This window comes from Poecilia mexicana, unplaced genomic scaffold (genome assembly GCF_051168715.1).
Source record: "Poecilia mexicana isolate PSO_F unplaced genomic scaffold, ASM5116871v1 scaffold_18, whole genome shotgun sequence".
Classification (NCBI taxonomy): domain Eukaryota; kingdom Metazoa; phylum Chordata; class Actinopteri; order Cyprinodontiformes; family Poeciliidae; genus Poecilia; species Poecilia mexicana.
Window position 1 is genome coordinate 22744769 of NW_028263387.1, and position 20601 is coordinate 22765369.

The 20601-nt window shown below is 37.3% G+C and overlaps 1 protein-coding gene across 1 annotated transcript in view; it reads right to left on the reverse strand.

Annotated features, from left to right (window-relative positions):
* Positions 1 to 18145, reverse strand: part of trpc5a (transient receptor potential cation channel, subfamily C, member 5a) — a 131113-nt gene extending 112968 nt beyond the window's left edge. Inside the window, exon 1 of the mRNA XM_088016255.1 lies at positions 16704 to 18145. The gene's annotated coding sequence lies outside the window, so the exon portion shown is untranslated. The remainder of the gene's footprint in view (positions 1 to 16703) is intronic.
* Positions 18146 to 20601: the final 2456 nt, after the last annotated feature.

Genomic DNA, 20601 nt, shown 5'->3' on the forward strand with positions numbered 1-20601 from the left:
ATTGTCTTTGATGAAAAACCTTTACAAATACTTGATTTCTTAATAACTTTTGGACATTCTGAACAGGTGATTTTTCAATCTCTGTTTTCTATTAAAAATGTCCACTTTTTTACAAGACATTTAGTATCTCACGCACAGAAAATATAGATCAGGTTAGATTATAAAGGGCAGTCGGAGTCCAACCAAGTAGGAAAATATGTCAAAAATACAGAAATATGGCCAACTAGCAATAAAAAATAGACTTTCCTCTAAAAATGCTTTGCACTTTACCGTTAAAACCGTTTGAACATGCAAACCAGCCTTATGGATTCATATTTTACGAGCGTCTGACGTTTTGGAGTTTTCTGCTGTTGATCAAGGCTTCCTGATGAAACTTCAGTGAATTTTTCTGTCAGCGAAGCAACTCAGAAGGTAAAGTGGAACCTAGCGGGTGTTTTATCTGTCAGGATCCCTGCAGCGCTCAGCTTTCCCTTTACAAAGCTGCAGGAAAATAACAGAGAGAAAAAAAAAAAGACTATTCCAGTTCCATCGCCTGGCCGAGATCGCCTGTTGCTTAACACTTCAATCACTAATTCCTCTCACTGTGAGAGTTGTTTTATTGGATTGCTAGTATGGCAGCGAACGCAGCAGCAGGGTGAAAGTGAGGTTGTTAGACCATAATGGAGGAGGAAGAATGAAGTTAGGTGACAGAAGTTGCCTGATCTGTGGCTCTGAAACCTGAAAACCTGTGGGCAATTCCTCTTTTCAATATAAATTGATTTTTTTGCAACTACGTCACTAAATCATTGGAGGCGCCATGATGGAAGTCGGAAGTGAGGGAGGGAGTATTGAATAGAGCAACTTAAATTGTTTTCCAACGTTGTTTTTGCCAGTTTATTCAGCCTCTTTTTGTTGGAGTCGAGCTAATTTGTTTGTGAACGTAACAAACAAATTTTGTGCGTTACCCCAGCCAGGTAACACACCTGGTTGGGGCTCACAGACGGCGGCATTTACAAAAGTCTGAAACAGCTAGCTTAGAAACCGACCCTTACCTCCTCCCTCCTGACGTGTTGATCAAATTACCGACTTTGTCTGAATTCACACCACATTATTTATGTCACTATGTCATAAACAGCGTTGCCCTTTAAACCGGAGCAGCTTGAAAAACACACAGAAGACGAGAAGCTAACCAATTTTTTCCATACATGCTAGGCTACATGACGGCGCGGCACTGTTTCCATGGTTACCAACCGTTACACGCCTGCCTTCTCCATAGTACGATATTTTATATCTTTCTAATCACATTTACTTATAAAGCATATGAACGTTAAACGTCTTACCTTGTAAAGTGTTTGCTGTAAATCCGCGGTAACACGGAGGGCTGACGGTCATTATTATGGACAGCTGCCAGTCGTTATGATTGACGGCTGCCATCCATCTCCGCCGCATCTTTCCTCATTAAAAGTTATAAAATAAACTGACAAGTTTGGTCTGCATCCTTTTCTGTTTGTGGAGCCGACCGCTTAGCAGCCTGGGAGCATGTTTAAAGTCAAATCAACTCAATGAAAGGATATTAGGTTACAGATGTCTGTTTTTAAATGAGCGCGTTGGTTGTTTTGATATCCGTCATGGCGGAGTGGGCGGGGTTCTGGGAGCGTGACGTCACGTGCAAAGGGTCAGTCCGTTGTTGCAGATGTTGACATTCAAACAACTTTTAGATTGGTTTCAGTCTGTCAGCCATGAAGAAAGTCCGTAACAAGGATTCAGTAATTTTAATAAAAATATCATTTCTGGAGTCACTAATGTTACTCAAGTAAAAGTGAAAATTAAGCTGATCTTATTCAAAATGTTACTCAATTAAATACAACTATTTACTAACCTCTGCAAAACCAGGCTAAAAAAACAGCAGCAGAAAAGAGATTATATTTCAAATAAAACTGAAAAGTAAAAAAGTAAATGAGCATAAAACCAGAATTTGGGAAATAGTTTAGAAAGATAAGCAAGCTACAAATCAAAGCATATTCGTTCAAAAATAAAATTAAAAAATCCAGATGAATGCAGGGAGTTTTACATTTAGAAATGTGTATTTGACTTCTTTTTGTGTTTTATGTTGTTGTACCTCATGAGGTTCAAAAATATAACTTTTCCACATTATTTTGAACTGAAAAGTTGAATTAAAATGGAATTTGCCTCAGAATATAAATTTTTTTTTTAAGAAAAACACTGTTTATAAATGTACTTATACAGTCTGAATAAGTAATAAATGAGGAATCAGTTGAATGACCCTCTTCATTCAGGTTAGGGACAGAAAAGAACACTGTGACATTACCGAAATATATCCACTTTCTGCAGCTCAAGCCATTAAAGCGCTAAATAATAATCAGTGTGATCAAGAATAAAAAGGATGCTAATAAATCAGGGTCAATTCTAGGAATAGCTTTATAGTCTGCGCTTCTTCCAAAGGATAAAACATGGTTGTAAAGATAATGGTTTGTCACTGTGACCCCAACAGCAGATAAGGACAGGAGGAGGAAAGACGGAGAGGAACCTTTTTAATCAAGCAGTTGGAGAAAAGAAGACATTCGGCAGATTTATGTCTTTTTGTGCAGCAGTATTTCTGTTTTTAAATCTTCCCAGTGAGAAGTCTCTCCTGTTGACGGATTTTTACTGCAAAACTCTTCAGGCGCTGGAGGAAAACCTCTCAACACAGATTTAGATTGTTTCCAAGATAAAACCTCGCCAGATACTGAGCTGGATCTCATCCTGGTTTTATATTCATTTCTGTCGTTTATCAGTAAAATGGAACAAAAATAAAAAAAACAACTTAATTAAGATGGAAATGTTACAGAAGAAGAAGAAGCTGTGATTAGATGGACCTTAAGAGAAATATAAAATAGTGGCTGCAACGAGCAGTAAGGCTTTCGTAACTAATTAATCGTTTATTCTGATGATTAATTGGATAAAAACAAAGGTACATTCTACAGATTTTGAATTTATCCACTTAAGCCTTTTTATACAGAACTATAGGTTGAGTCTGTATACTCCAGTTAGTGATTAACTAACTACTAGATAAGTTGACGATTATATAAATAATCAATTAATTAAGATTATTCTGGATCAAATGTCCATTTTTGAGTCTGTATTCTCTAATGATTAATCAATTACTAAATGAGTTGACAATTCTTTCAAAAATTGAATAATCATGATTAATCTGGACTAAACTGATATTTTTGAGTCTGTATTCTCCAGTTAGAGATTAACTACTAAATTAGTTGAAGATTTATTTAAATGATTGATTAATCACGATGAATCGTTTCAGCCATAACAAATTGTTTGTTCCTCAAAGCGGACAACACTGTGAAGTGAGACTTTAAGAAGAAGCTGCAGCATCAGTCGGCCGCTCAGAGCGGCTCTTCGCTGCAGGATTAAATACTTTACAGACAGAAGCCAGAGGGGCGGCCGCGCCTCCTCTTACGTTCCTTTAGCTCCATATTTGAACTGACTTGTATTTCTGACCCGTTCACACTTCCTCTCACTCTGCATAGATCCCCTCCAGGTGCTCCCTTTCATTTTCATTTCCAACCTGTCTCTTTTTGATACGGGTCGTCTCCCCTGTACGATTACTTCACTCTTTCATTTTCTGCTGCTTTGGTCTCTTTTCTCAAATCACTCTGGGGAAGTTTTGCTCCTCTTTGTTTGATATTTGATTGTAGATTTTCAAACATCCCTCCCAGCCTCTTTCTCTTTTTTTATTCTGCTTTAAAAACTAATTGAGAGGAACAAATCTGAAATGTTAGCCCAGTAAGAGAAAGACACAGGAATAAAACTGAAAAATAAGATTATAAAAGGAAAATGACATTCATACATCACTTTAAAATATTTATTAACCTCTGGATTTGATTTTTTCACGCCTCATGTTGGATCCTAAGGCCGATACATACCGATTAGAGTAAAACTGCAATTTTTACAATGAAAAAAAGTTAATTTTGCCCTCAATTCATCTAAATAAAACAAGTTAGAGTCACAAATATCGCCTGACCTTTTGAAAAACAGACATCTTGTAATTTTTGACAAATATCTACTGTAGGAAATCTATTTTAATTTTTAAATTGAAACCACTTTATTCCCATTTTTAGGTTTTACTACAAGTAAAAACAAAACTTTTCCAAGAGGATGATTTCCTCATATGGGATGTTGATATTTTTACATCGTTTCCATCCTAATAAGAAAAATAAATCTAAATAAAAATGGCGACTACTTTTAGTGAAAAAAAGAAAGAAAACAGACTCCACATGTTGCAGATGCAGTGAAGAAAGGATGCTAAAATATAACTATTAATCTTAAAATAATAGTTGAAGGCTGATGTGCCTAAGCAGGGAATAAAAATAAGATTTTATTTTCTACCCAATAAGCTAAAAAGGATCTTGACAGTTTCTGTTTCTACATTAAAAAGTATTTTATTCCCACTGTGTTTAGACACATTGTCAAATGTTTTTCTCTTCCAGCCTTTCTGAGCTTGATGGCACATCAAAACGAGGGGATGATTTTATTCTAATGTTTCTCCCATGCTTCAGTGACAAACACAGAACATAATCGTGACTCATTTTTGATAACATTTCTGCAGAACATCAGCGCCGTCACAAACACAATCAAGAGAAAGCTGCAGATAGGTATGCATCTCTCCTCCTGGCAGTAAAAAAATTAAAAAAGAAGTGAATTCATCCCATTATCTGGACGAGTAATTGCTGTGTTTTTGTAATGGGCCTGTTCTCATTGTTCGCCAAATTATGGAGGACTGCTGTTCCCGCACATTAAAGCTAAAATAAATTGCAAATCATTTCAACAAAGAGGCGCTGATTGTGCTGCTGCTGCTTTGTCAGCTGATGGAGGATGGGTTTGTATTTAAACATGCTGGCTGGAGTCAGACGAGGTTTCTGCACTGGGAGGATGTGGACACAACATTTGGCACAGCAAACATTTGCCGAATGAGAGGACGGTAAGGCAGGAGTCCAGCAGATCAACCTGAACTGATGCTCATCTACGATCCGAACCAAAGGAAAACATTCAGATGATTACTTTCCTTTCCTGAGCCCCATGATGGCTGTGAAATGAGGTTCTACAGGAGCGCTTCGGCCCATTTTCTGACTCAAACTGAAGTGAACATCAGCCTCAGAGCTTTTCATCAAGCTGAATACCTCCTGGGTTTTTTTTTTGTGTTTTTTTTTACCTTCTGGAGAAGGGCTGCTAAAAATTCACAGCGGCCTCTCTTGCTCCACAGAAATTTAATTTTACGTTTAGCTCAGAGGTACATAACATAATGTTAGGGGAAACCTACTCAATAGATCAGCAACTCTGGACTCACCTACTCTGTTCTCAATTTTTAAAAAAACATTTCTGCTCTTATTGCACCTCTGGTTTTCTGGAAAAGTGATCCGACTCAGCTGCATCTCCATTCAATGTTTGTATTTGTAAAAACTGCACAGTATTTCATGTTATATATTATGTTATTACTATCACTTTCATTGTTAATTATCTTTTTAAGTTCTTTTTTGTGTGCAGCATTTCAAATCTGGAACAAACTGTCAGAAAACTGCAAAACAGCCGAAACACAGAGTTCCTTTAAATCTAGAGTAAAAACCTGCCAGTTGCTTTTGAACCATAATAAATTAAACACTAACCAACTCATTTGACATGCACTGATGATTTTAACAACACTTGTAAAAAAACAACATTGAAGTTTGAAAATGAGACAATTAATCACTAAAATGTTGACAATTATGTTTTGACAACAAAAAGCACTTTAAACTGCTGTTTTATAATTGATTACTCTTACAGTTTTATGGCGTAAACCACTTTGAACGGCATTGTTTCTCAAATCTGCAATACAAACAAACTTGATTGATAGATCAATCAATACATCTGAATTTCCCATTTGCAGGCAAATAAAGATACATATTTATTTTCTATTCCAGTCTAATGCGGTTAAATTAGGATTAGATTTTTCCTTTTAAAGGAGAAGTGGCACCTGATTTTTGCTGTACAGCTAAAAATCAGCAGCAGAAAAACATAAACAGGTAAATAAGTGCTGAGTTTGCAAAGGGATTTAATATCTGTAATTTAACAATCCATAGTGAGTACAAGCCGGAATAATAAGCATATTCCTGTAAATTAGTTTTTTCCTGTCACTGGTGTAAAGAGTGATTATATATTTTGGTTTCAAATGAACTTATGGACATTTGCTTCACTTATTTGTCATTTATTTGCAGTTTTTAAAATCCTGACTTCAGTAATGTTGTAGCGTAAAATATTAAAATAATACTTGGATCTAAAACTCAACTCAAATTTCTGATGAAAAATCTTTGGAAGTTGGTATTCTGTTCTGTGCCAACATTAATAATTTAAAGCAAAACATTCTATTAGCAAAAAGACAAAACACATGAGAGACGTGCATCATTAAGTTTCCGAATGCCACGTCACTGAATTACCTCCAGAAATCTGGAGTGGTCTAAACACAGCCCACGTTCACCCAGAGGAGCTTCCGTCAATAAGAACGAGTTTCCAATCAAACGCCCAGAGTGTGGTAAACATGCAAACACTCTGGGGGAAACAACGAGCACAGATGCACACGTGAATTTACTCTAAAATTAGAAAAGCGTGCAGACACGTGCTTCGGAGACACGATCAGAGAGGGAGCGCTTAAAAAAGACGGAGCTGCCAATAATTCTCACATGTCAGTCAGTTCGGTTCGCTGATGTGCAAAACGAGAAATCTCCAAGGTGACCTGCTTCACCGATTCATCTGTCTGAGTCTGTCCACATTTATGTTGTTGTTTAGAGGAACGGAGGCATTTCTAACATTCGATCCTCGGTTCAGGTAATTATGCTGCAATCCTGCATTATTTGGATTTTATATACAAACAGATTATGCATTTTAGTTGTGGGAAGAGTAGGCAAAAACTGTACTCAACTATGAGTAAAAAGTATTTAGTAAGAAGTTTACTCAAGTATTAAGAGATGATCAAATTATCAATCATTTGATATTTAAACCTTACGTCATCAGATGGACTAAAATATAAGGTGGAAATTTTTGTATTTTAAGATAAAAAATTACAATAATTCAGACAAATAATAAAAAACAACAAAATTAAGCAAAAGAAAATGTTTCCAAATCAGTTTATTTCAATAAAAAACTTGTTAAACCTTAACTGTAACTGCAGGTGTGTGTCTGTCTGGTGAATCTTTGGTTAAACATGTTTGTTTTTCATTCAGTGGGTAGAAAATCCAGAAACGTTACTCAAATAAGAGCAGAGATACTTCATGATGAAATTACTCAAGTAAAAAAAGGTACAGAGTAGTGGAAATACTCCTAAAAGTTTTTTTTTTTCAAAAAAGTTACTCAAGTAAATTAAACTGAGTAAATGTAACTAATTACTACCCAACACTGTTTTATGGTATTATCCCACATCTTTTATCCTTTTAATTCAACTGTAGTTTGTTTAAGTAGCATTTTGATAAAAACAGAAGGAAAATTAAAATTCCTCCTGCATGTTGAAATCATCAGCAATAGAAGAAAACTGCTTAATTCAAGGATCCATTAGCTCCATTCTCAGCAATGGAAACCACTAACCCATAAAAACATCCAAGGATAACTGATTAATTTTCCCCAAAGCGTCCCATGGAGCGGTTATTTTCCCAGAATAAATGCATCTGGATGCTGGAAGCTGCAGGAGGATTTACGTTTTCCATCGACAGGAGAGGATTCGTTTTTACAGAAAGAACATCAAGCTCATCAAATCATCAAAGTTTAGAGACGAAAATGAAGAAGAAAAGAAAAAAATATCCTTTTCTGCACTTTTTGCTTTTTATAAGCAGCATATAACTGTTTTAACTGGAGAAGTTAAAATGTGTTGTGAGATTTTTATTAATTTCGCCTAAAACAAGAGTAATAAAACTTTTAATAGAAATTCTCTCCAAGAATTTAGTAAACGAAGAAAATACACAGAAAAGACTAAATGGAGTCCAAACTTTGTGAATAAACCAGAAAGGTGGTGATTCTGGAACATTCTTTACTTCAAACCGGATATCTTCAAATTGAATAGAAACTCAAGATTCATCCTGTGATTGGAGCATAGATTATAATCCAGTAATCTAATCTGTGTAAACTTTGACATTTAAATGTGAGAAACGAAAGGAAAAAACTAGCTGCAGTTGGTTCTAATGCCAGCAGAAAACGAAGAGACTAAGAAGTAATCTGCATTTATACATCACAACATGCTTTATTAACCTTCATCTGAGGCTTAATAAATGCAAAATTAAGTAAGAAATGTTATGTTATTGAATGTTGGGCAATAAAATGTTTACCTTTCTGTTTAAGATTGAAAATTAATTTGTTTATTTGCATCTTCTAATGCATTTCTTATTGCATATAAAAAAGTTTAAGCGGTTAAACTAAGAATTTGCACAATACGCCCGATTAGTCATCCAAATAACCAATAGAAATATCGATTACTAAATTATTGATAGTTGCAGCCCTAAATTATTTTGCATATTGTTTTGCAAAAGCTGAATGTTGTAGGCTAAATAATGAATAATAAATGTGTTTTAACAAACACTGTTGTTGAAGCTCTTGCATGTATTTATTTAAAATTTTATTGCTAAAAAAGAATCAGGCAGCTCCATTAACTGAACCCGTGTTGCCACAGGGTTGCAGTGCATAAATATCAGGCTTTATTTATTAAAAATCAAAAGTTATTTAGCTGTGATATTTGCATCTGCAGTTCCAGCAGCAATGCGATTAACACAACGACTTGTGATTTTTCTCTAAAATCTGTTTAGAGATATTTCCATGCTTGCTCACGTTTATAAACAAACTATAGATCATGAGAATTGTTATTGTAAGGAAGACAGTTAAGGAATGAGATAAAATGACAGAAACAAAAAAAAAACTAACTGAACAAAGAATCCAAAGCTGAGAAAACAAGAAAACAACGAGAAACTAAAGATACGAGTCAATAAGGGAAGACGAGGCAGTGGGAAGATAAATGGATAAGATCAGAGAAGCTAAGAGGAATTAAACTGTTTGGTTGTTTGGAGGAAGAAAAAGAGAAACGGATGCATTTTAAAAGATTATGTGAAAAAGAAAAGAGTTTACATCAGATCTATTCACTAGCTGAGTGATAAAAGAACAACAGAGCAGGAAAAGAGGAAGATGAAACTTAAGAAATGCAAAAAAGAAAATATTGACTGAAAAAATAAAGCAAAATGGAACAATACATGAAATAACGAAGCTGTGGACAGAGGTAAAAAAATCATCAGTGATTTATGAGAAAGAAAAAGAGAAAGATGGAGTGAAATGGAGTCTGCAGTGGGATGAAGTGCACCACCTGTTTCATTCTGCTGCACAAAACAATCACACCCCGAGCACCTCCATCTATCCATCTATCTGAGAACAACAGAGTGAGTGGAGGAGGAAGACAAGGAGGGAAGGGATGGCTGCTAGAGAGAGAGAGAGAGCAACACTGAACTAAAAAAATCTCACCCACGCAGGTCACAGAGGAACAATTCCACAAATCCGAAAGAGGATTCTGAACTTTTACTCTCTCCTTTCCAGGCCTAAACCAGATCGAATGCACAAGCAGGACAGATTAAAGTGAAGCTGTGAGATCCGGACATTTTGCTTCATAATTTACTCATTTTTACAGCCAAAAGTAGAGGAGATCTACTTACACTACTTAATAAATTACACTGGAAAAAGTCCTACCAACTATTTGTGTCTAGTTTCTAGTGAAAACGTAGTAATGCATTTCAAATAAGACAAAATTTAAATGCAACTTTCCAGCAGGATATATGAGCTTGTTTTAAATCATCAACTCCTAAATATTGATAAAAAGTTCTAGTTATGCTGGTAGATAATGTCACATGAAAATATCCTAGAACTTTTAAGAAATCAATATTAAGAAATTCTCCACTTAAAACTTAAAAAGTATTAGTTCCACTCATAAGACATTTTTCCCAGGTCATGAGTGACGTTGTCTGCCAATATTTGGGAATTATTTACTTAAAATAAGCTCCTATATCTTATTGAAAAGTTATTTGTGAGTTAGTTTTGTCTCATTTCAAGTGTTTCAATGTTTTCACTAGGAACTAGAATTAAAATAAGAAAGATTTTGTGTTTTTCCAGTGTAATTTGTTGTGATCTTTATCTCAAAGAAATTAGTGAATCTCCTCCACGCCAACTGTTCAGGAAAAACTGGAAACTCTCTCCAGACGGGACGACCTCACTTTATAACCACCAGCACGGAGGTTTAGAAACTGAGTTTGGCCAAACTGAGATCTACAAGACAGACGACAGCTGAGAGAAAACCAGAGAGACTCTGAGCTGAGGTTTCCTGTCGAGTGTCAGTCAAACTGTGCAGCAGCGGGTCAAACGCAGGTCAACCTGTCACTCTTACATGACGCCTATCAGAACCAATTTGGGGAAAATTACAAAACTAAATGCTTCAAATTTCAGTGTAAAATGACCACAAAGAACAGAAATGCTGGTAGAATCGACATATTGCTGCGAACCCCAAAATAATTGGAAATAACCTCCAATCTGCCAATGCTGTGACTCTTCAACCAGCGTGTCCCGTTCGGTTGAAGTGAACTCTGGTGCAGTTTGAATGCAAGCAGACCAGAAACCGCTCCAACGCATGGCATTCTGGGTAAATGCAACCAAAACAAAAATGATATTCTAGCTCTAGCAGGAGAAATGGTTCTTCGTCTTTTAACAAAGACACACAAAAAAAGAAATCCTACAATCGTTAAAATCTGTCGCTACTCCATTTTTTGTGAAGGAGGAAGTTGCGCTCAGTATCTTCTTCAGAGGTTATGGTGCAGCGCCCCCACAGGCGAGGAGGTGAACAGATTTTTCAATTCTTTTGGTTTATTTGACACAATGCAGCATGAAAGTGAAACGCAGCAGGTGAAAATGTAACATATGTTGCAATTTTCATTTCCTATCAGCCCATCAGGTGTGAAAGCTCTCTAAGAAAGCAGAAATAGCCCTTAATGAGAAAACTACATTTATCCGTTTTACAGTGAAGTTTGAAAATATTAAGACTCTTTGATATCAACTGGATCTGCATCCGATTCAGTCCCACACGTGGAAGTGGCACAAATCAGATACTGTTTTGAGGGGTGAAAAGATCAGGAATTGTATGAATTAGTTGAGTACAGACAACAAAATAAAATAATTTAGATTTGAATCACATTTGCTTGCTGTATCAGCACAGCTTTTATATCCAGTTTTATTTTTTATTTAAAAAAACAATGTCAAAGAAAAACATCTCTGCTGTTAACTTTTAAAATTTTGCCATGTGTTAATGTAGACGTTTATTAGCAGTAGAAATAAACCAGTATTTTTTAATATTCTGTTATTTTCTCACACTAAGATTTTTATTTTAAAGTGGAGGAAATGGTCTGCCTTTAAACCCGTCCACCAGGGTGTAATTGGGGTCTTTTTATTTTGTCTCAAGGAAACTTGTCAAGATTGGAGTCATATATAAAAGATGAGGTATGTCTCTCAATGCGGGAGCAGATGGTTTCACCACATTGCATCATATTTGGACCAAACTGACCTCACACCACTCCTTTAAATCCACAATTCAAATGAGAAAAAAGCTTATGCAGTATATGGCTCCTTCAGCATGACGTCAGGCATCATGCTCCTGCTGGAGGGCAACAAACTGCTGGCTGACAATGACAAGTATTGGTTTTAGCTGTTAAGCCAGATCTTAAATGCATGCCTGATATATTTAAAAGAAAAAGGAACAATGTTTTGCTACCAATTGTTAACACTATGACAACTAGATAATTCAGGAAAAAGTTTTAATTAAGAAAAAAATTTGAGGGAAGTAAGATATCCTTGCTTGATTTTGTAGATGTGATGTTGAATTTGTTGTGTTTCAGTTCAGTTAAAAAGTAAAAAAGGCGACCTAAACACCAACTCTGACAGATCATCACTAAATTAGCTGTTAGCTTAGCTAAAAGCAGCGGTATGCTAATCTACCACAACTATCACTTATTAATATCGCAAAATAGACATCAAGCCTGAAAACATAAAACTGTAACGGACTAAATATTCTGTTCTTTTCTTTTTTGTGGGAAATGTTTGAGTGATTTTTGGTGTTAAATCCTGACAGATATGATAATGTCAGTTACTATGGCAACGAGTCTGCGTGTAGCGTAGCCGACAACAGAAAGCGAGTATAAAGTGGTTTTGAGTTGTTTTCTGACGGTTTTTCTGCGCTACTTTTTCTTTTGCTGTGACGCACTGAAGTAAATTAATACCAACATCTCCAGGTTTCATTTAATTAACCGTATTGATCTACCGCGGCAGGGCGGCTGTGGACGGCGTGTACAAGAATCGTCTCCAGCTTTGTGCGCATGTGCAAAATTTCCGGACGTAAACAAAAGTCATGCAGCGTAAAATAACCAGATGGAAGAGGAGAAATGATTCGTCCGGACAGCTCGTGTGCTTGCTGTTTACAGTCTACCAAACTCTCCGGGCTCCAGGTGCTTCCATCTCACATCCCTGTATTTCAGATGAAGAGTGAAGCAGCAGCCATCTGCTGTTAGCGTTCAGCAGTGCTGCAGCAGCTCAGATGAAGTCAAGCTGCAGGCGGCTGCAGAAGCATCGCTCTCATAGCTGACAGATCCCGTCCAAAACGGTGAAAATAGGCCTGAACGCCGAGAACTAGTCTGAAGCATTTTCTACTTTCCAGTTGACAGTTTTGAATCTATTATCCTGAGACAAGACTCAAATATGATCCGGTTCCCCCTGCAGTCAAACATCGTTCTTAGTGTGAAATTCTTGCTTCTCGCTGCACTCCGCGGAGCTAAGCCACAGCTTTCTTTTAAATCCCTTATTTAAACAAACATTCATGTCAGCGCCTTTTCTCAAAGAGATTTTTTTATCCGCCTTTGCTCTTTTTCATCACTTATTTCTTTCCCTGCCACACTGTTTCGCCTGTCTTTTGTTCTAACCCTTACAAAAACTAGTCAAGCGCTCAAAAGTGAGAATATGCTTGATAATGTTCACATTTTGAATTATTTAGCTCGTGGTGGGGAAGAGGAGGACGACAAACATGGTTCCTAACAGAATGGGACGATTTGAGTGCTAAATTTCTGCAGATGCTGAGAAAACACATGATGAGGAAGTAAATAAAATCTTCCCATCTGGTTTCAGGCTTGACTTGGACCTTTTATTTTCTTTATGTAAAATGTACAGAACTTTTTTTTTTAAGTTTCAGTGGTTTTTAGTGAAAACATCAGCCAAAAAAATATGGAAAAATATGCAATTTATGCAACAAACTTCAACAAATTTGTGATTTCACTGACAAACTATAATTTTAACAGGTAGGATTTAAAAACTGCAAACGTTTTTCAGTGACCAGAGTTCATTCCTGCTGTTTGGCTGCGATGTCCCTCCCCCCCCCTGTTACTGCTCACTGCAGGTCAGCTGGCTGGAAAGAATGTTCCTATACTTTCAGTTTGCCTACAAGAAAAACAAATATGAATATTTGGAAATATTTCTGATTCACAAAAGATGAAAAATCACGATGTGAAACAAAGGAGTGGTCAATATTATGATTTAAGAAAGATGAGCTTTTTTGGACTTAAGAAGTTATGTTTTAGCTTATATTGAATTTTTACTGTTTAAAGGCTATTACTTTGTGCAATGCCCGACAAAGTGCCATCACAGAGGTGCTTCATGTTCTAAAAGCTGGAGCAAACTCATTTTAAACAGCAGAACAAGCTATACAGCCACTTAAAATGACTACTAAAGTTACAGCGTGTTTATTCTGCATTTAATGAAGTTTTCTAATATTTTAAGTGAAAAAAGAGTAAATTTAAGGTTCTTAAAATTGGAGTCGTTTGTTTAAACACTCGGTGAACAGCAAAGAAACAGCAAAATAGACACTATATGCGTAAATCTGCTTAATGAATATACTGTCATTTAGAAACACACGTTTGTTGCTAAAAGGTTTTTGTGCTAGGATGAGGTTATTTTTTGACTGCATTTTGCAAAACTGTGATCAACAGCCAGATGTTACTACTGGCGAAAACCACAAAGACGACAGGAAGTGGGAGGTGGATGATTTTTTTTGTTTTCCTGACAATGAGCAGATGACTCCACCAAAGTTGTCATTCCAACGTGTTGAATTCATCACTCTTCTGTATAATTTACCTAAACACCACCTACACAACCACTTAAAAGTAGGCGGGGCATGTCGTGTTAGCACTATGGCTGAATTATGAAAACAATCTCATGTAACTGTTTATGTCCATGGCTGCCATTTTTTAAAATAACTTATTGCAAGAGCAAGCTTATTCACAAATAGTTTTAATTTCTTAAACAGTAACAGATCTTCAATAAGCTTTGATTTGAAGTATAAAAACACAGCTGCCTATAGTGACATCTGCACACAGTTACACTAAACCACACAGAGGGTTTAGTTTATCTTATTTTGAACGTGCTTGGAAATAAACAAGTAAAAGAAAGAGAAAATGGCAATAATAATAGCTTAATTTATAAAGTGCTTACAAAGTCCTGAACATTTATGAGGTAAAAACTAAAAGAAGTGTAAACGTATTAAATGCAATCCCAGTGACTTATAATTTCAACAGCTCTAACATTTTCTGTAAAACTCCTCCCAAAGTACTTTAATAAGAAGCCAGAGAAAGTGCAGGAGTTTTATTATTTTCTGATACTAAAGCGCATTAAGTAACGCAGTGCAGCCCCTTCCCCACCTGTTGCTACATTGTGCCAGTCAGCTGTAACAGATTTATACTTTTTTCCATGAAAAAGATCAATTTCAATATTTGAAAACATTTTCAATTGTTCTCTATTTTTTATGTATTCTGCATGTCAAAATGCAAATACCAGCAATAATGATAATAGCTTAATTTATAAAGGAGGTAAAAACTAAAACAATACATTTAAAAACAAATAAATTACCAATAAAAGCAGTACGAACAGTAGGTATTGTGGTGTCTTCAGGAATACGACTGATTTTATCGCAAACTTCAGCACAACCAAATCACGAGGAAATCTTGGCCTAATCAGTGAAATCGCCGTTATCACTGGGGAGCTTCTCTTTTCTAGGGTTCTGGTCAAAACAAAGTAAACATCATCACATACCTATGCTCCAGATATAGACATGTTTAGGTCTCGGTGGCGGATCAACTGCTAGCGCGTCTGGAGTCCATGGATTAAATTTGTTTTTCAAACTCAGTGGATTTTGACGTGACTGTTCAAGCACTTCCAAAAACAAGTCATCCAGTATAAAATTAGGGAACGTAAATCAAAATAAAAGCGTTATGTTAATTTATTTCCATATTAGTAGTAGGAAGAATTGCCACAAACAAATCAGGTTTTAACATAGTTTTACTCAACGTTGCCAAACTTGCTACCAACAATTTGTTAAATGATAAAGAAAGCAAATCTGCTGCTTTGGCTCTGATTTTTGCACCACACAACTGCAGTGGCTTCAGAAGACTGTCCAAAAAATAAATGCACAATTCAGCAACTTTTGCTGTTATAAAATAATCAACAGTCTGTGTTGATTTTCCTCCTCAGCATCTCTCCTGAAGATTAAATAGCCAGGATAATTTTTCTGGTTGTTATTCATTTTGCTGCAGGATGTTCATTTCCCAGATGTTATTGTTTGTGGGTGGCTGCGCCTGCAGTTAGGTCTTCCTTACATTTTAAAGAGGATTGTGTTTCCCTGCAGGTGGACAGACCGAGGGAACACTTAGAAAAAATAAATAAATAAAAAAAAAAGCTGACGGAGGGTTTAATTTGCGGGGAAAACCCTTAGGCTTTATGACTCTGCGCGTTATGCGCTTCCAAAACCATGGGGGAGCTCAAACATTTTGCAGCTTTATCCATTTCTGTCTCCATCTTCATACAACGTGCACAAACGAGCACGCGCACACACACCCACACTGCAAATACAGCAGAAAGCTGCACCATCCTCTCTCTCTCTCTCTCTCTCTCTCTCTCTCCGTTTCTAACCGCACAAAGCCTCGTCATGCGCACCCAAAACGCACCAACGCGCAAGGCAGAGTCCATGGAGACCCACACAAACTCTGCGGCCCTCACACACAAACTGACGCGCACGCACTTCAGCTACACCCCCTCTTTTTTTTCCTCCTCAGCATTAGTCAATACATTCAGGATACATAAACCACCCACAGTCACCCAAAGCATCTCCCTTTCTCTCTCTCTCCCCTCTCAACCTGCAGCGACACCATCATCACTTTGAAAACCAGATCAGACCCAAACACTGGAGCTCTGTGATGAAAATAAACATGGATCCAGGTATGCACCATGTTTCAGGGCTTCATCTGCGTATGGAGAATCTGCTCAACCTAAACAAGGGCATAATACGCAGCCAAACGGAACAAAAACAGCACATTTGCTTAAAAAAAAGAAAGAAAATAGCTAGCGAGCAAACAGACTAAAAACAAAAGTGAAATAAACTAACGCTAATCTTTTATTAAAGCCATTTCATTATTGGAAACACACGATTTAAATGGTGGCCGTCGTTTAAATGTGGCACCATGACAGACAGCAGCTGCTGTTAATTGAGTCAATCAGGCTGAAGATGCTTACAGGTGTTTAATTCTCTCCGTGTGCGGCAGGGAAAGGTTTGGAGGGAGCCGTTAGGTGGTCCTTACCTGTTTCGGAGACTCTTTTTCTCCGTCTGTGAGCTGGAAAAAGAGCAGAGATTCACCGCGGAGCTCCTCCAAAATTAATGATTACTCCCCTCTCCGCTCGCGCGCCTCACGTGCGGCGCTTCTGCTCTGAATGCGTATCTGTCCGCGTTTCTTCCCCTCTCCACCACCTCTCTCTCTCTTTTTTTTGTTTCTCTCGCGGGATTTCCACCTCCGTCTTCCTCTCCTCCTTCTTCTCCTTTAACTCCGCAGAATCAGCTCGTCCTCCTCGAGCCTGTCGAACCGAGACGGAGCGGCAGGAGACGCGTCTGCTCGCGCTGCTGATGCGGCTCCTCCGCGCGACCCATCGCGATGCCAGTGGCGGGAGGAAAATGATGGAAATGCGGGATAAATCCCAAATGAATCCCAACCCCAGAGCTACAGGTGACGGTTCATTGGCTGTTTGGGAAATAAAAAATAAAAACCAGAGTGTTGGCTTTGGTTCCGGCTCCACAGAGAGGCATCTGTAACTGACTCTGGTTTAGGAAAGACATCACTTCATGCACCTTCCTTCCACCTCTCTCTCTTTCTCTCTCTCACAGCTCACTCAAGAAAAAAAAATCACTGGCAACATTTAAGCTTTCCAGCTATTCCAGTTAAAATGGTTTCTTCTCCTGTTTCACATAAACAGAAGAAATTGGCTCCTTTATAAGTCATAAATTAGTTGACTATTGAATCTGGCTCTATATCCTATGTAGACTTTTTTTCTAGTGGGAGTTTCCTATTGGTCGGGTTTGAAAATCATTAGTGGAGCCTCCTGCTCAACCAACAAGAATACAGAAAGTGGTTTCTGGATTGTAAGTTGACAGAAGAACACTCGTCTTTTACAGCACCTACTGTACAGCTGATCAGGTGCTGGAGCTCAGCTTGGGTTGCTAGGTGATGGGCGGAACTCCCCTCGGGTTACTAGGCAACGGGTTTGGGTTGCTAGGTGAGAGGCAGTGCCTTAACATTCTGAAGATTTTTAAAACAACTTGTTTTCTAGACACCAAAAAACATTGACTTATTGCCTTTTTCTTTTTTTTTTATTGCACTTGGGCTGTTTTTAGAAGCAGCAGAGACCCAAAATGAAAGTACAAAAATGTCTAAAATGTGAATTTTGGACTGATGTCCCATTTAAGTTTGAGAATTTCCAAAACTCTATATAGTATGGGGGTTTTGTAACATCTTTGTAACAAAATACAAGGAAGGAACATATTGATTTGGCCTGGTGTGTTCCAATCAATTAGTAGAGCAAATGTACTTTACATTACAGTACAAGTTAATACTGGTTCTGATAGAAGCTCAGTTTGTTGCGCATTGGATCTGCCCGGCAGTAGACCTGTCAAGATGCCTATGTTGACCACTATCTAGCTTTAAAGGTGGTAACAATGGGCACATAAGCAATACAGCATTGGAAGAAGGCGCCCTGGTTTGATGAATTTTGTTTTGTTTTACATCTTATGGATAACCTGGTTTATATTCCTCACTTAATTGGAGAGACACGGCACCAGGATAAACTTACGATACAAGACAAGCCGTTGGTGAAGCCTGCGGACATGTTGTGTCCTGCCATTACTTTGACGTCTACTACGTCACCATTGCTGCAGACCATCTGCATCTTTTCACAGGGATGTTATTTCTTGGTGGCTTCGGCCTCTTTGAGCAGAAAAAAATATTCAGGAATGGTTTGAAGAGCAACAAAAGCAACTGCTGACTCCAACAAGTCTTTGGAACTGAACATAAGCTGAATACTCTGAACAAAGAAGACAAATCTCTCCTTGCAACTTGCAGGATTCAAAGGATCTGCTGCCGACATGTTGGTCCCCACATAAAGCAGCACAACTTCAATAGTCTAATGGGGAACAGTGATGTTACTTACGCCTGATTGGTGTCCAAATGCTTTTTCGATCAGTCTGAAACATTTTGTTTGCAGGGTTTTAATTCTTAGGTACAATCAAAGCATTTGTGATTTTTTTTTCCTGACTTCTTGCTATGAGAAAAGGTTTATTACATACATGCAAGAGCTGTATTTACAGCGGCTGGTCATACATTATTTCAGCAGAAATAATGTTTTGCCATGACATTTTAGAAAATAAACTTGTCAAAAACAAATCTGTCACATTGTTCAGTCGTCTAGACGGATCAGAAAGTGTGACAAACACAGCGACCGGTTCCCGTCTGACATGCCAAGTCTGAAAGATCTTTGGTTTGAGTCATCACTGTTTTATTATGTTCCTGTCTGACACTTTTTAACTTACAGCAAACCAGTTTAATTTCAACGTTAGCACCTTTTCCAAAACATTCACAAGTGGACACTTAAGATTCCTTCTTCCTTCCCTGGAGTTACGTAATACTGAGGGCAGATTGATGCACTTACTGAGTGGAAAGGTTCAGATCCAAACCAGTAGTAAACAGAGTATAAGACTGATTTTACAGTCCGTGTTGGAGCATGTTGACACTTGACGACAACTTTTTCCAGACGGACTGTGGGTAAAACCAAATGTGATGGTGTTGTGTGGGTAACCGGATCCTTTCTGTGCCATGTTGGTTTTATTGAACAATTAGGGCCGGAGCTTGGTTTTGTTAAGAGAATAAAAATTAAAACTTCTGGCTCGTTATATTCTCTTGTGCTCTGGGATTCAATGGTTCCATGCGTGGAAACAAAAGCCACACAGAGATGACAGTCAACGCTCCATGTCATACATTTTCAGAGTTTATTCTAACATTTAAAAGTATAAAGTCACATTAACAGACACTTCAAACACACTAAAACAAACATTCATTTACCTGAGACAAATGGAAAAGAAGAAGGAAAAAAGAGAAAGACGTGCAAACACGTCTGGAGAATTGGAAGAGCAAATCTAATTTGTTACTTCTGTGTAGAAAGTTTTATAGTAAAGGTGTATTCTTGTATTTAATTTATTCAAATAAGGCGTATCTTTGCTCATCCAACCAGGAGCTGTCTCTGTCCCTCTCTAAAGTTAGGAACTCCCTGCAAGTCACGATCTAAGGCCATTTGTCCCCTTTATCTAAACAAAGTGGAAGCAGAGACTCTCCTGAACTCCTGCTGTTTTATGGCTTTTCACGGATGTGTGTGGAAAGCTGGAACTTCTCCTGATTGTTTCCCACACAGACAAAGGACAGTTCAAAGGATCTTAGCAAACAATCTGCTGTAACTACAGGTAAAATAAATGTCAATAGGGCAGAATAACTTATTAATCTGAAAACTATAATTAGGCTATTTCAATCAAGACATGTTAAGTTTTAAAACTAGCATATTCTAAATTTATTTTCTTAAAAGTTTCTCTATGAAAATGATGGTTTGTTGGTTTATTCTGACAAGAACAGCCCGCTCCAACTCCTACACAAAACAAAGCATGTAGCACAACTACAGTTAACTTTACAATCATTAGTTCACAAAATATACATATAAAGAAATTAATTTATATATTACAATGGTGATGATAACATAGAATAACTTAATAAACCTATAATCAAACTGGAGGGTTTTAAATAATAATAAAAACAACAACACTCACCTCTTCTGGAAGACAACGTGACAAAGGGGAGGATCTAAAGGACGCAAACTTTTTTTATTCACCAATTATACAACAAACAGACCGACAAAAAGCAAAAAAGGGGCATTGATCTACAAAATAATTAACCAGACAATAGAGCAAACAACAGCAATTAACCAAACAACAAGAAAAGAAAATAACCAACCAAACAAGGAGGTATGCATTAAAATGGATACAGTCCAAACAAAAACGAAACAGAACATAATCAACTGGTGTCACAACAAAAGCAATGAAATTGTTTAAGATATGTGGATTAGGGTTTTGTTCTCCAGTTGTGGCAGTTATTTTCTAATTTGAATTAA